This window comes from Triticum urartu, chromosome 3A, assembly GCF_056163025.1.
Source record: "Triticum urartu cultivar PI428250 chromosome 3A, HENAU_Tu73, whole genome shotgun sequence".
Lineage (NCBI taxonomy): Eukaryota > Viridiplantae > Streptophyta > Magnoliopsida > Poales > Poaceae > Triticum > Triticum urartu.
Genome location: NC_141875.1, coordinates 169,844,644 through 169,856,701, shown reverse-complemented (window position 1 = coordinate 169,856,701; position 12,058 = coordinate 169,844,644). Strand labels below are relative to the sequence as shown.

At 43.0% G+C, this 12,058-nt stretch overlaps 1 pseudogene; it reads left to right on the top strand.

Moving 5' to 3' along the window:
• Positions 1-208: 208 nt before the first annotated feature.
• On the top strand, positions 209-1,228 carry LOC147979075 (uncharacterized; annotated as a pseudogene).
• The last annotated feature ends 10,830 nt before the right edge of the window (positions 1,229-12,058 follow it).

Below are 12,058 nucleotides of genomic sequence, written 5' to 3'. Positions count from 1 at the left end.
GTGCAATTATGATTGAAATCACATCAACAGAATGTCTACGCCTAATTATTATTGGAATTACCTTAACACTTGTTTCACAATACATAGCAATCTTGCGGCTACTCCTGAACCCAAAACCGGCCATCCACTTGATTACCTGTATCAAACCATGGTAGGAAGTTGTTGATTTTGTCGAAAGCAGCAATCAAAGGCATGCCTGGCTACCCCGATGAACGCCAAGGGGTTCAGAGATATGGGGATGCAGACCATGTCCATCACCAGGCGCCGCTGATGCATTCTCTGGCAGGTGCACCCGCTTCCACTTGGGCAGTAGCTGCTTCTCCCTGACGCCCACCACTGCTACGGGCTGCCGCTGCTACTGCTCTTGCTCGTCGGCGCCGCATGTTGCTGCTCGCCGAAGCCCTCGTGCTGCCGTCGTCCTGGACCTGGTCGCGAGTCGTGACTCACACCATGGTTGCCGCCACAAACTGTTGTGTTCTCTGAAGAACGCAACATCAAAGTAGCAAAAGCTTCACCACCGCTGGCTCCCATGACATTGCTTTTTCTCCGACGATTCCAATTGTACTACCCCGCCATTGTTGCCATCCTCTTGGGGCCACTTTAGCCAGGAATGGGTGTACTCTCGCCCGGCGACGTCAATGGCGATGGAGGTGTGGATAGAGTCGGAGGCGGCAAGCAGGGCGAGCGGGGCGGGCAAAGAGCAGGCCGAGGCCAAGGCGACACGGGAGTGCCAGCCTTGAGGCCCGCCTCCACCTGCAAGAACTTCGAGACGCAACGCTGGATCCCTCTGTCTCCCACGCCCGTCCTCCGTCTCCCGCGCCCGTCCTCTGTCACCCAGCTCCGGCGAGCTCCTACCTAGGTCGCCACACCACCCCTCCTTTCTCCCTTCTTCTCTTCCTCATGGCCTCACCTCTCTGTCTTCTTTCTCCCCAGGACCCGCTGATGCCATGGGTGCGCCTGGGAAGCCTCGCCGCCGGCCTTGCTCATCGTCACCGGTGACCCCCGCCTCGCTGCCGGCCTCTGGATCCGCCTCCCAAGCGCCTTCCGTGCATGGATCCGTCCCCTTCAAGCTCCATCCGCCGCCGCCTTCTGCATCGAGCCGCCGCCAGCCGCTCGTGCCAAGCGCGTTGACCCGATCCTGAACCAGACGTATGGACTACGGGTTGAATATACTAAACAACAGGGTCCTTTTTGTAAAAATGAAGCATTTTCTCATAACCACTTATAAAGGGATTGCGGGTTGCATTACCAAAAAGTAGAAGGACTTTTTTGCAAAACAGCCGCGACGATGGACGACCAGAAGCACTCGGTGCTTTATTAGTAGGGAGAGATGTTGAGTCCATGGATTATACGCACTCTTACCCTTCCATCATTGCTAGCCTCTTCGGTACCATGCATTGCCCTTTCTCACATTGAGAGTTGATGCAAACTTCGCCGGTGCATCCAAACCCTGTGATATGATACGCTCTGTCACACATAAACCTCCTTATATCTTCCTCAAAACAGCCACCATACCTACCTATTATGGCATTTCCATAGTCATTCCGAGATATATTGCCATGCAACTTTCCACCGTTCCGTTTATTATGACACGCATCATTATTGTCATATTGCTTTGCATGATCATGTAGTTGACATCGTATTTGTGGCAAAGCCACCGTTCATAATTTTTCATACATGTCACACTTGATTCATCGCAATCCCGGTACACCGCCGGAGGCATTCATATAGAGTCATGCTTTGTTCTAGTATCGAGTTTTAATCATTGAGTTGTAAACAAATAGAAGTGTGATGATCATCATTAATAGAGCATTTTCCCAAAAAATAAAAAAAGAGAGAAATTCCAAATAAAAAAAGAAAGGCCAAATAAAAAAATAAAAAAATAAAAGGGACAATGCTACTATCTTTTTTTTCCACACTTGTGCTTCAAAATAGCACCATGATCTTCATGATAGAGAGTCTCTTGTTTTGTCACTTTCATATACTAGTGGGAAATTTTCATTATAGAACTTGGCTTGTATATTCCAACAATGGGCCTCCTCGAGTGCCCTAGGTCTTCGTGAGCAAGCAAGTTGGATGCACACCCACTTAGTTTCTTTTGTTGAGCTTTCATGCATTTATAGCTATAGTGCATCCGTTGCATGGCAATCCCTACTCCTTGCATTGACATCAATTGATGGGCATCTCCCTAGCCATTGATTAGCCGCGTCGATGTGAGACTTTCTCCTTTTTGTCTTCTCCACATAACCCCCTCATTATATTCTATTCCACCCATAGTGCTATATCCATGGCTCACGCTCATGTATTGCGTGAAAGTTGAAAAAAGTTTGAGATTACTAAAGTATGAAACAATTGCTTGGCTTATCATCGGGGTTGTGCATGATGAGAGCATTTTTGTGTGACGAAAATGGAGCATGACCAAACTATATGATTTTGTAGGGACGAACTTTTTTTGGCCATGTTATTTTGAGAAGACATGATTGCTTAGTTAGTATGCTTGAAGTATTGTTGTTTTTATGTCAATATTAACCTTTTGTCTTGAATCTTATGGATCTGAATATTCTTGCCACAATAAAGAAGATTACATGGATAAATATGTTAGGTAGCATTCCACATCAAAAATTCTGTTTTTATCATTTACCTACTCGAGGACGAGCAGGAATTAAGCTTGGGGATGCTGATACGTCTCCAACGTATCTATAATTTTTGGTTGTTCCATGCTATTATATTATCAACCTTGGATGTTTTATATGCATTTATATGCTATTTTATATGATTTTTGGGAGTAACCTATTAACCTAGAGCCCAGGGCCAGTTTCTGTGTTTCCCTTGTTTCAATGTTTCACAGAAAAGGAATATCAAACGGAGTCCAAACGGAATGAAACCTTCGGAAAAGTTATTTTTGGAAAGAAAGCAATACATGAGACTTGGAGTGCACGTCAGGGGACCAATGAGGAAGCCACGAGGTAGGGGGGCGCGCCCACTCCCCCTGGGCACGCCCTCCACCCTCGTGGGCCCCTTGTGGCTCCCCTGATGTATTTCTTCCTCCCATATATACCCATATACCCTAAAAACTTCGGGGAGCACAACAGATCGGGAGTTCCACCGCCAGAAGCCTCCGTAGCCACCGAAAACCAATCTAGACCCGTTCCGGCACCCTACCAGAGGGGGAATCCCTCTCCGGTGGACATCTTCATCATCCCGGTGCTCTCCATGACGAGGAGGGAGTAGTTCTCCCTCGGGGCTAAGGGTATGTACCAGTAGCTATGTGTTTGATCTCTCTCTCTCTCGTGTTCTTGAGGTGATACGATCTTGATGTATCGTGAGCTTTACTATTATAGTTGGATCTTATGATGTTTCTTCCCCTCTACTCTCTTGTAATGGATTGAGTTTTCCCTTTGAAGTTATCTTATCGGATTGAGTCTTTAAGGATTTGAGAACACTTGATGTATGTCTTGCCGTGCTTATCTGTGGTGACAATGGGATATCACGTGATCCACTTGATGTACGTTTTGGTGATCAACTTGCGGGTTCCGCCCATGAACCTATGCATAGGGGTTGGCACACGTTTTCGTCTTGACTCTCCGGTAGAAACTTTGGGCACTCTTTGAGGTTCTATGTGTTGGTTGAATGGATGAATCTGAGATTGTGTGATGCATATCGTATAATCATACCCACGGATACTTGAGGTGACATTGGAGTATCTAGGTGACATTAGGGTTTTGGTTGATTTGTGTCTTAAGGTGTTATTCTAGTACAAACTCTAGGGCTGTTTGTGACACTTATAGGAATAGCCCAACGGATTGATTGGAAAGAATAACTTTGAGGTGGTTTCATACCCTACCATAATCTCTTCGTTTGTTCTCCACTATTAGTGACTTTGGAGTGACTCTTTGTTGCATGTTGAGGGATAGTTATGTGATCCAATTATGTTATTATTGTTGAGAGAACTTGCACTAGTGAAAGTATGAACCCTAGGCCTTGTTTCCTAGCAGTGCAATACCGTTTACGCTCACTTTTATCATTAGTTACCTTGTTGTTTTTATATTTTCAGATTACAAAAACCTTTATCTACCATCATATACCACTTGTATTTGAAGGAAATATGCCCTGGAGGCAATAATAAAGTTATTATTTATTTCCTTATATCATGATAAATGTTTATTATTCATGCTAGAATTGTATTAACCGAAAACATAATACATGTGTGTGAATACATAGACAAACAGTATGTCACTAGTATGCCTCTACTTGACTAGCTCGTTGAATCAAAGATGGTTAAGTTTCCTAGCCATAGACATGAGTTGTCATTTGATTAACGGGGTCACATCATTAGAGAATGATGTGATTGACTTGACCCATTCCGTTAGCATAGCACTTGATCGTTTAGTATGTTGATGTTGCTTTCTTCATGACTTATACATGTTCCTATGACTATGAGATTATGCAACTCCTGTTTACCGGAGGAACACTTTGTGTGCTACCAAACGTCACAATGTAACTGGGTGGTTATAAAGGTGCTCTACAGTTGTCTCCAAAGGTACTTGTTGGGTTGGCGTATTTCGAGATTAGGATTTGTCACTCCGATTGTCGGAGAGGTATCTCTGGGCCCTCTCGGTAATGCACATCACTTAAGCCTTACAAGAATTGCAACTAATGAGTTAGTTACGGGATGATGTATTACGGAACGAGTAAAGAGACTTGCCGGTAACGAGATTGAACTAGGTATTGAGATACCGACGATCGAATCTTGGGCAAGTAACATACCGATGACAAAGGGAACAACGTATGTTGTTATGCGGTTTGACCGATAAAGATCTTCGTAGAATATGTAGGAGCCAATATGAGCATCCAGGTTCCGCTATTGGTTATTGACCGGAGACATGTCTCGGTCATGTCTACATAGTTCTCGAACCCATAGGGTCCGCACGCTTAAAGTTTGATGACGGTTATATTATGAGTTTATGTGTTTTGATGTACCGAAGGAGTTCGGAGTCCCGGATGAGATCGGGGACATGACGAGGAGTCTTGAAATGGTCGAGACGTAAAGATCGATATATTGGACGACTATATTCGGACATCGGAAAGGTTCCGAGTGATTCAGGTATTTTCGGGAGTGCCGGGGAGTTACGGGAATTCGTATTGGGCTTAATGGGCCATACGGGAAAGGAGAGAAAGGCCTCAAAGGGTGGCCGCACCCCTCCCCATGGGCTGATCCGAATTGGACTAGGGAGGGGGGGCGCCCCCTTCCTTCCTTCTCCTTTTCCCTTCCCTTTCCTTCCCTCCTACTCCTACTACTTGGAAGGGCTCCTATTCTACTAGGAAAGGGGGAATCCTACTCCCGGTGGGAGTAGGACTCCCCTAGGACGCGCCATAGAGAGGGCCGGCCCTCCCCCTCCTTCACTCCTTTATATACGGGGGCAGGGGGCACCCCAAAGTGACAACAATTGATCTCTTGATCTCTTAGCCGTGTGCGGTGCCCCCTCCACCATAATCCACCTCGGTCATATTGTAGCGGTGCTTAGGCGAAGCCCTGCGTCGGTAGAACATCATCATCGTCACCACACCGTCGTGCTGACGGAACTCTCCCTCAAAGTTCGGTTGGATCGGAGTTCGAGGGATGTCATCGAGTTGAACGTGTGCAGAACTCGGAGGTGCCGTGCGTTCGGTACTTGATCGGTCGGATCTTGAAGACGTACGACTACATCAACCGCGTTGTGCTAACGCTTCCGCTTTCGGTCTATGAGGGTACGTAGACAACACTCTCCCTTCTCGTTGCTATGCATCACCATGATCTTGCGTGTGCGTAGGAATTTTTTTGAAATTACTACGTTCCCCAACAGTGGCATCCGAGCCTGGTTTTATGCGTAGATGTTATATGCACGAGTAGAACACAAGTGAGTTGTGGGCGATACAAGTCATACTGCTTACCAGCATGTCATACTTTGGTTCGGCGGTATTGTTGGATGAAGCGGCCCGGACCAACATTACGCGTACGCTTACACGAGACTGGTTCTACCGACGTGCTTTGCACACAGGTGGCTGGCGGGTGTCAGTTTCTCCAACTTTAGTTGAACCGAGTATGGCTACGCCAGGTCCTTGAGAAGGTTAAAACAACACTAACTTGACGAACTATCATTGTGGTTTTGATGCGTAGGTAAGAACGGTTCTTGCTAAGCCCGTAGCAGCCACGTAAAACTTGCAACAACAAAGTAGAGGACGTCTAACTTGTTTTTGCAGGGCATGTTGTGATGTGATATGGTCAAGACGTGATGAGATATAAGTTGTTGTATAAGATGATCATGTTTTGTTGAAGTTATCGGCAACTGGCAGAAGCCTTATGGTTGTCTCTTTATTGCATAAGATGCAAGTGCCAAATAATTGCTTTACTTTATCGCTATGCGATAGCAATAGTTACAAGAGCAATAGTTGGCGAGACAACCATGTGACGACACATTGATATAGATCAAGATGATGGAGATCATGGTGTCATGCCGGTGACGATGGAAATCATGACGATGCTTTGGAGATGGAGATCAAAGGCACAAGATGATGATGGCCATATCATGTCACATATTTTGATTGCATGTGATGTTTATCTTTTATACATCTTATTTTCCTTAGTTCGACGGTAGCTTTATAAGATGATCTCTCACTAATTATCAAGGTACAAGTGTTCTCCCTGAGTATGCACCGTTGCGAAAGTTCTTCGTGCTGAGACACCACATGATGATCGGGTGTGATAGGCTCTATGTTCAAATACAACGGGTGCAAAACAGTTGCACACGCAGAATACTTAGGTTAAACTTGACGAGCCTAGCATATAACAGATATGGCCTCCGAACACGAAGACCGAAAGGTCAAGCGTGAATCATATAGTAGATATGATCAACATAGTGATGTTCACCGTTGAAACTACTCCATCTCACGTGATGATCGGACATGGTTTAGTTGATATGGATCACATGATCACTTAGAAGATTAGAGGAATGTCTGTCTAAGTGGGAGTTCTTAAGTAATATGATTAATTGAACTTTAATTTATCATGAACTTAGTCCTGGTAGTATTAGCATATCTATGTTGTAGATCAATAGCTCGGTTTAGCTCCCTTGTTTTATTTTTGATATGTTCCTAGAGAAAACTAAGTTGAAAGATGTTAGTAGCAATGATGCGGATTGGATCCGTGATCTGAAATTTATACTCATTGATGCACAGAAGAATTATGTCCTTAATGCACCGCTAGGTGACAGACCTATTGCAGGAGCAGATGCAGACGTCATGAACGTTTGGCTAGCTCAATATGATGACTACTTGATAGTTTAGTGCACCATGCTTAACAGCTTAGAATCGGGACTTCAAAGACGTTTTGAACGTCATGGATCATATGGATGTTCCAGGAATTGAAGTTAATATTTCAAGCAAATACCCGAGTTGAGAGATATGAAGTCTCCAACAAGTTATATAGCTAAAAGGTGGAGGAGAATAGCTCAAGCAGTGAGCATGTGCTCAGATTGTCTGGGTACTACAATCGCTTGAATCAAGTGGGAGTTAATCTTCTAGATAAGATAGTGATTGACAGAATTCTCTAGTCACCATCACCAAGTTAGTAGAACTTCGTGATGAACTATAATATGCAAGGGATAATGGAAACGATTCCCAAGATCTTTGTGATGCTGAAATCAATGAAGGTAGAAATCAAGAAAAGCATCAAGTGTTGATGGTAAACAAAACCACTAGTTTCAAATAAAGGGACAAAGGGAAGAAAGGGGAACTTCAAGAAGAACAGCAAGCAAGTTGCTGCTCAAGTGAAGAAGCCCAAGTCTGGACCTAAGCATGAGACTAAGTGCTTCTACTGCAAAGGGACTGGTCACTGGAAGCGGAACTGCCCCAAGTATTTGGCGGATAAGAAGGATGGCAAAGTGAACAAATGCTATATTTGATATACATGTTATTGATGTGTACTTTACTAGTGTTTATAGAAACCCCTCGGTATTTGATACTGGTTCAGTTGCTAAGAGTAGTAACTCGAAACGGGAGTTGCAAAATAAACAGAGACTAGTTAAGGGTGAAGTGACGATGTGTGTTGGAAGTGGTTCCAAGATTGATATGATCATCATCGCACACTCCCTATACTTTCGGGATTAGTGTTAAACCTAAAATAAATGTTATTTATTGTTTGCGTTGAGCATGAATATGATTGGATCATGTTTATTGCAATACGGTTATTCATGTAAGTTAGAGAATAATTGTTGTTCTGTTTACATGAATAAAACCTTCTATGGTCATACACCCAATGAAAATGGTTTGTCGGATCTCGATCGTAGTGATACACATATTCATAATATTGAAGCCAAAAGATGCAAAGTTAATAATGATAGTGCAACTTATCTGTGGCATTGCCGTTTAGGTCATATTGGTGTAAAGCGCATGAAGAAACTCCATGCTGATGGGCTTTTGGAATCACTTGATTATGAATCATTTTGATGCTTGCAAACCATGCCTCATGGGCAAGATGACTAAGACTCCGTTCTCCGGAACAATGGAGAAAGCAACTGACTTATTTGAAATAATACATACTGATGTATGCAGTCCGATGCATGTTGAGGCTCGCGGCATGTATCGTTATTTTCTGACCTTCACAGATGATTTGAGCAGATATGGGTATATCTACTTGATGAAACATAAGTCTGAAACATTTGAAAAGTTCAAAAAAAAACTTCAGAGTGAAGTGGAAAATCATCGTGACAAGAAAATAAAGTTTCTACGATCTGATCGCAGAGACAAATATTTGAGTTACGAGTTTGGTTTTCAATTAAAACAATGTGGAATAGTTTCACAAAATCGTGCCACCTGGAACACCACAGCATAATGGTGTGTCCGAACGTCATAACCGTACTATTATTGGATATAGTGCAATCTATGATGTTTCTTACCAATTAACCACTATCGTTTTGGGGTTATGCATTAGAGACAACTACATTCACGTTAAATAGGGCACCATCTAAATCCGTTGAGACGACACCGTATGAACTGTGGTTTGGAGAAACCTAAAGCTGTCGTTTCTTAAAGTTTGGGATTGCGATGCTTATGTAAAAAAAGTTTCAACATGATAAGCTCGAACCCAAATCAGAGAAGTAAATCTTCATAGGATACCCAAAAGAAAATGTTGGGTACACCTTCTATCACAGATTCTAAGGCAAGATATTCATTGCCGAGAATGGATCCTTTCTAAAGAAGGAGTTTCCCTCGAAAGAAGTGAGTGGGAGGAAAGTAGAACTTGATGAGGTAACTGTACCTGCTCCCTTATTGGAAAGTAGTTCATCATAGAAATCTATTCCTGTGACTCCTACACCAATTAGTGAGGAAGCTAATGATGATGATCATGTAACTTCAGATCAAGTTACTACCGAACCTCGTAGGTAAACCAGAGTGAGATCCGCACCAGAGTGGTACGGTAATCCTGTTCTGGAGGTCATGTTACTTGACCATGACGAACCTACGAACTATGAGGAAGCGATGATGAGCCCAGATTCCGCAAAATGGCTTGAGGCCATGAAATCTGAGATGAGATCCATGTATAATAACAAAGTATGGACTTTGATTGACTTGCTGATAGTAGTGTTACTATCTACAAAGCTAGAATTGTCACAAAAGGTTTTTGACAAGTTCAAGGTGCTGACTACGATGAGAGTTTCTCACTCGTATCTATGCTTAAGTCTGTCCGAATCATGTTAGCAATTGCCACATTTTATGAAATCTGGCAAATGGATAAACAAAACTACATTCCTTAATGGATTTATTAAAGAAGAGTTGTATATGATGCAACAAGAAAGTTTTGTCAATCCTAAATGTGCTAACAAAATATGCAAGCTCCAGCGATCCATCTATGGATTGGTGCAAGCATCTCAGAGTTGGAATATACGCTTTGATAAGTTGATCAAAACATATAGTTTTATACAGACTTGCTGTGAAGTCTGTATTTACAAGAAAGTGAGTGGGAGCACTACAACATTTCTGATAAGTATATGTGAATGACATATTGTTGATCGGAGATAATGTAGAATTATTCTACAAAACATAAAGGAGTGTTTGAAAGGAGTTTTTCAAAGAAAGACCTCGGTGAAGCTGCTTACATATTGAGCATCAAGATCTATAGAGATGGATCAAGACGCTTGATAAGTTTTTCAATGAGTACATACCTTGACAGGATTTTGAAGTAGTTCAAAATGAAACAGTCAAAGAAAGAGTTCTTGCATGTGTTACAAGGTGTGAAACTGAGTAAGACTCAAAGCCCAACCACGGAAGAAGATAGAAAGAGAATGAAAGTCATTCCCTATGCCTTGGCCATAGGTTCTATAAAATATGCCATGTTGTGTACCGGATCTATTGTATACCCTACACTGTTTTTGGCAAGGGGTACAATAGTGATCTAGGAGTAGATCACTAGACAGCGGTCAAAATTATCCTTAGTGGAATAAGGATATGTTTCTCGATTATGGAGGTGACAAAAAGGTTCGTCGTAAAGGGTTATGTCGATGCAAATGTTGACACTGACCCAGATGACTCTAAATCTCAATCTGGATACATATTGAAAGTGGGAGCAATTAGCTAGAGTAGCTCCGTGCATAGCATTGTTGACATAGAAATTTGCAAAATACTTACGGATCTGAATGTGGCAGACCCGTTGACTAAACTTCTCTCACAAGCAAAACATGATCACACCTTAGTACTCTTTGGGTGTTAATCACATAATGATGTGAACTAGATTATTGACTCTAGTAAACCCTTTGGGTGTTTGTCACATGTCGATCTGAACTATGGGTGTTAATCACATGGTGATGTAAACTATTGGTATTAAATCACATGGCGATGTGAACTAGATTATTGATTCTAGTGCAAGTGGGAGACTGAAGAAAATATGCCCTAGAGTCAATAATAAAGTTATTATTTATTTCCTTATATCATGATAAATGTTTATTACTCATGCTAGAATTGTATTAACTGGAAACATAATACATGTGTGTGAATACATAGACAAACAGCATGTCACTAGTATGCCTCTACTTGACTAGCTCGTTGAATCAAAAATGGTTAAGTTTCCTAGCCAGAGACATGAGTTGTCATTTGATTAACGGGGTCACATCATTAGAGAATGATGTGATTGACTTGACCCATTCCGTTAGCATAGCACTTGATCGTTTAGTATGTTGCTATTGCTTTCTTCATGACTTATACATGCTCCTATGACTATGAGATTATGCAACTCCCGTTTACCAGAGGAACACTTTGTGTGCTACCAAACGTCACAACGTAACTGGGTGATTATGAAGGTGCTCTACAGGTGTCTCCAAAGGTACTTGTTGGGTTGGCGTATTTCGAGATTAGGATTTGTCACTTTGATTGTCGGAGAGGTATCTCTGGGCCCTCTCGGTAATGCACATCACTTAAGCCTTGCAAGCATTGCAACTAATGAGTTAGTTGCGGGATGATGTATTACGGAACGAGTAAAGAGACTTGCCGGTAACGAGATTGAACTAGGTATTGAGATACCGACGATCGAATCTTGGGCAAGTAACATACCGATGACAAAGGGAACAACGTATGTTGTTATGCGGTTTGACCGATAAAGATCTTCGTAGAATATGTAGGAGCCAATATGAGCATCCAGGTTCCGCTATTGGTTATTGACCGGAGACATGTCTCGGTCATGTCTACATAGTTCTCGAACCCATAGGGTCCGCACGCTTAAAGTTTGATGACGGTTATATTATGAGTTTATGTGTTTTGATGTACCGAAGGAGTTCGGAGTCCCGGATGAGATCGGGGACATGACGAGGAGTCTCGAAATGGTCGAGACGTAAAGATCGATATATTGGACGACTATATTCGGACATCGGAAAGGTTCCGAGTGATTCGGGTATTTTCGGGAGTGCCGGGGAGTTACGGGAATTCGTATTGGGCTTAATGGGCCATACGGGAAAGGAGAGAAAGGCCTCAAAGGGTGGCCGCACCCCTCCCCATGGGCTGGTCCGAATTGGACTAGGGAGGGGGGCGCCCC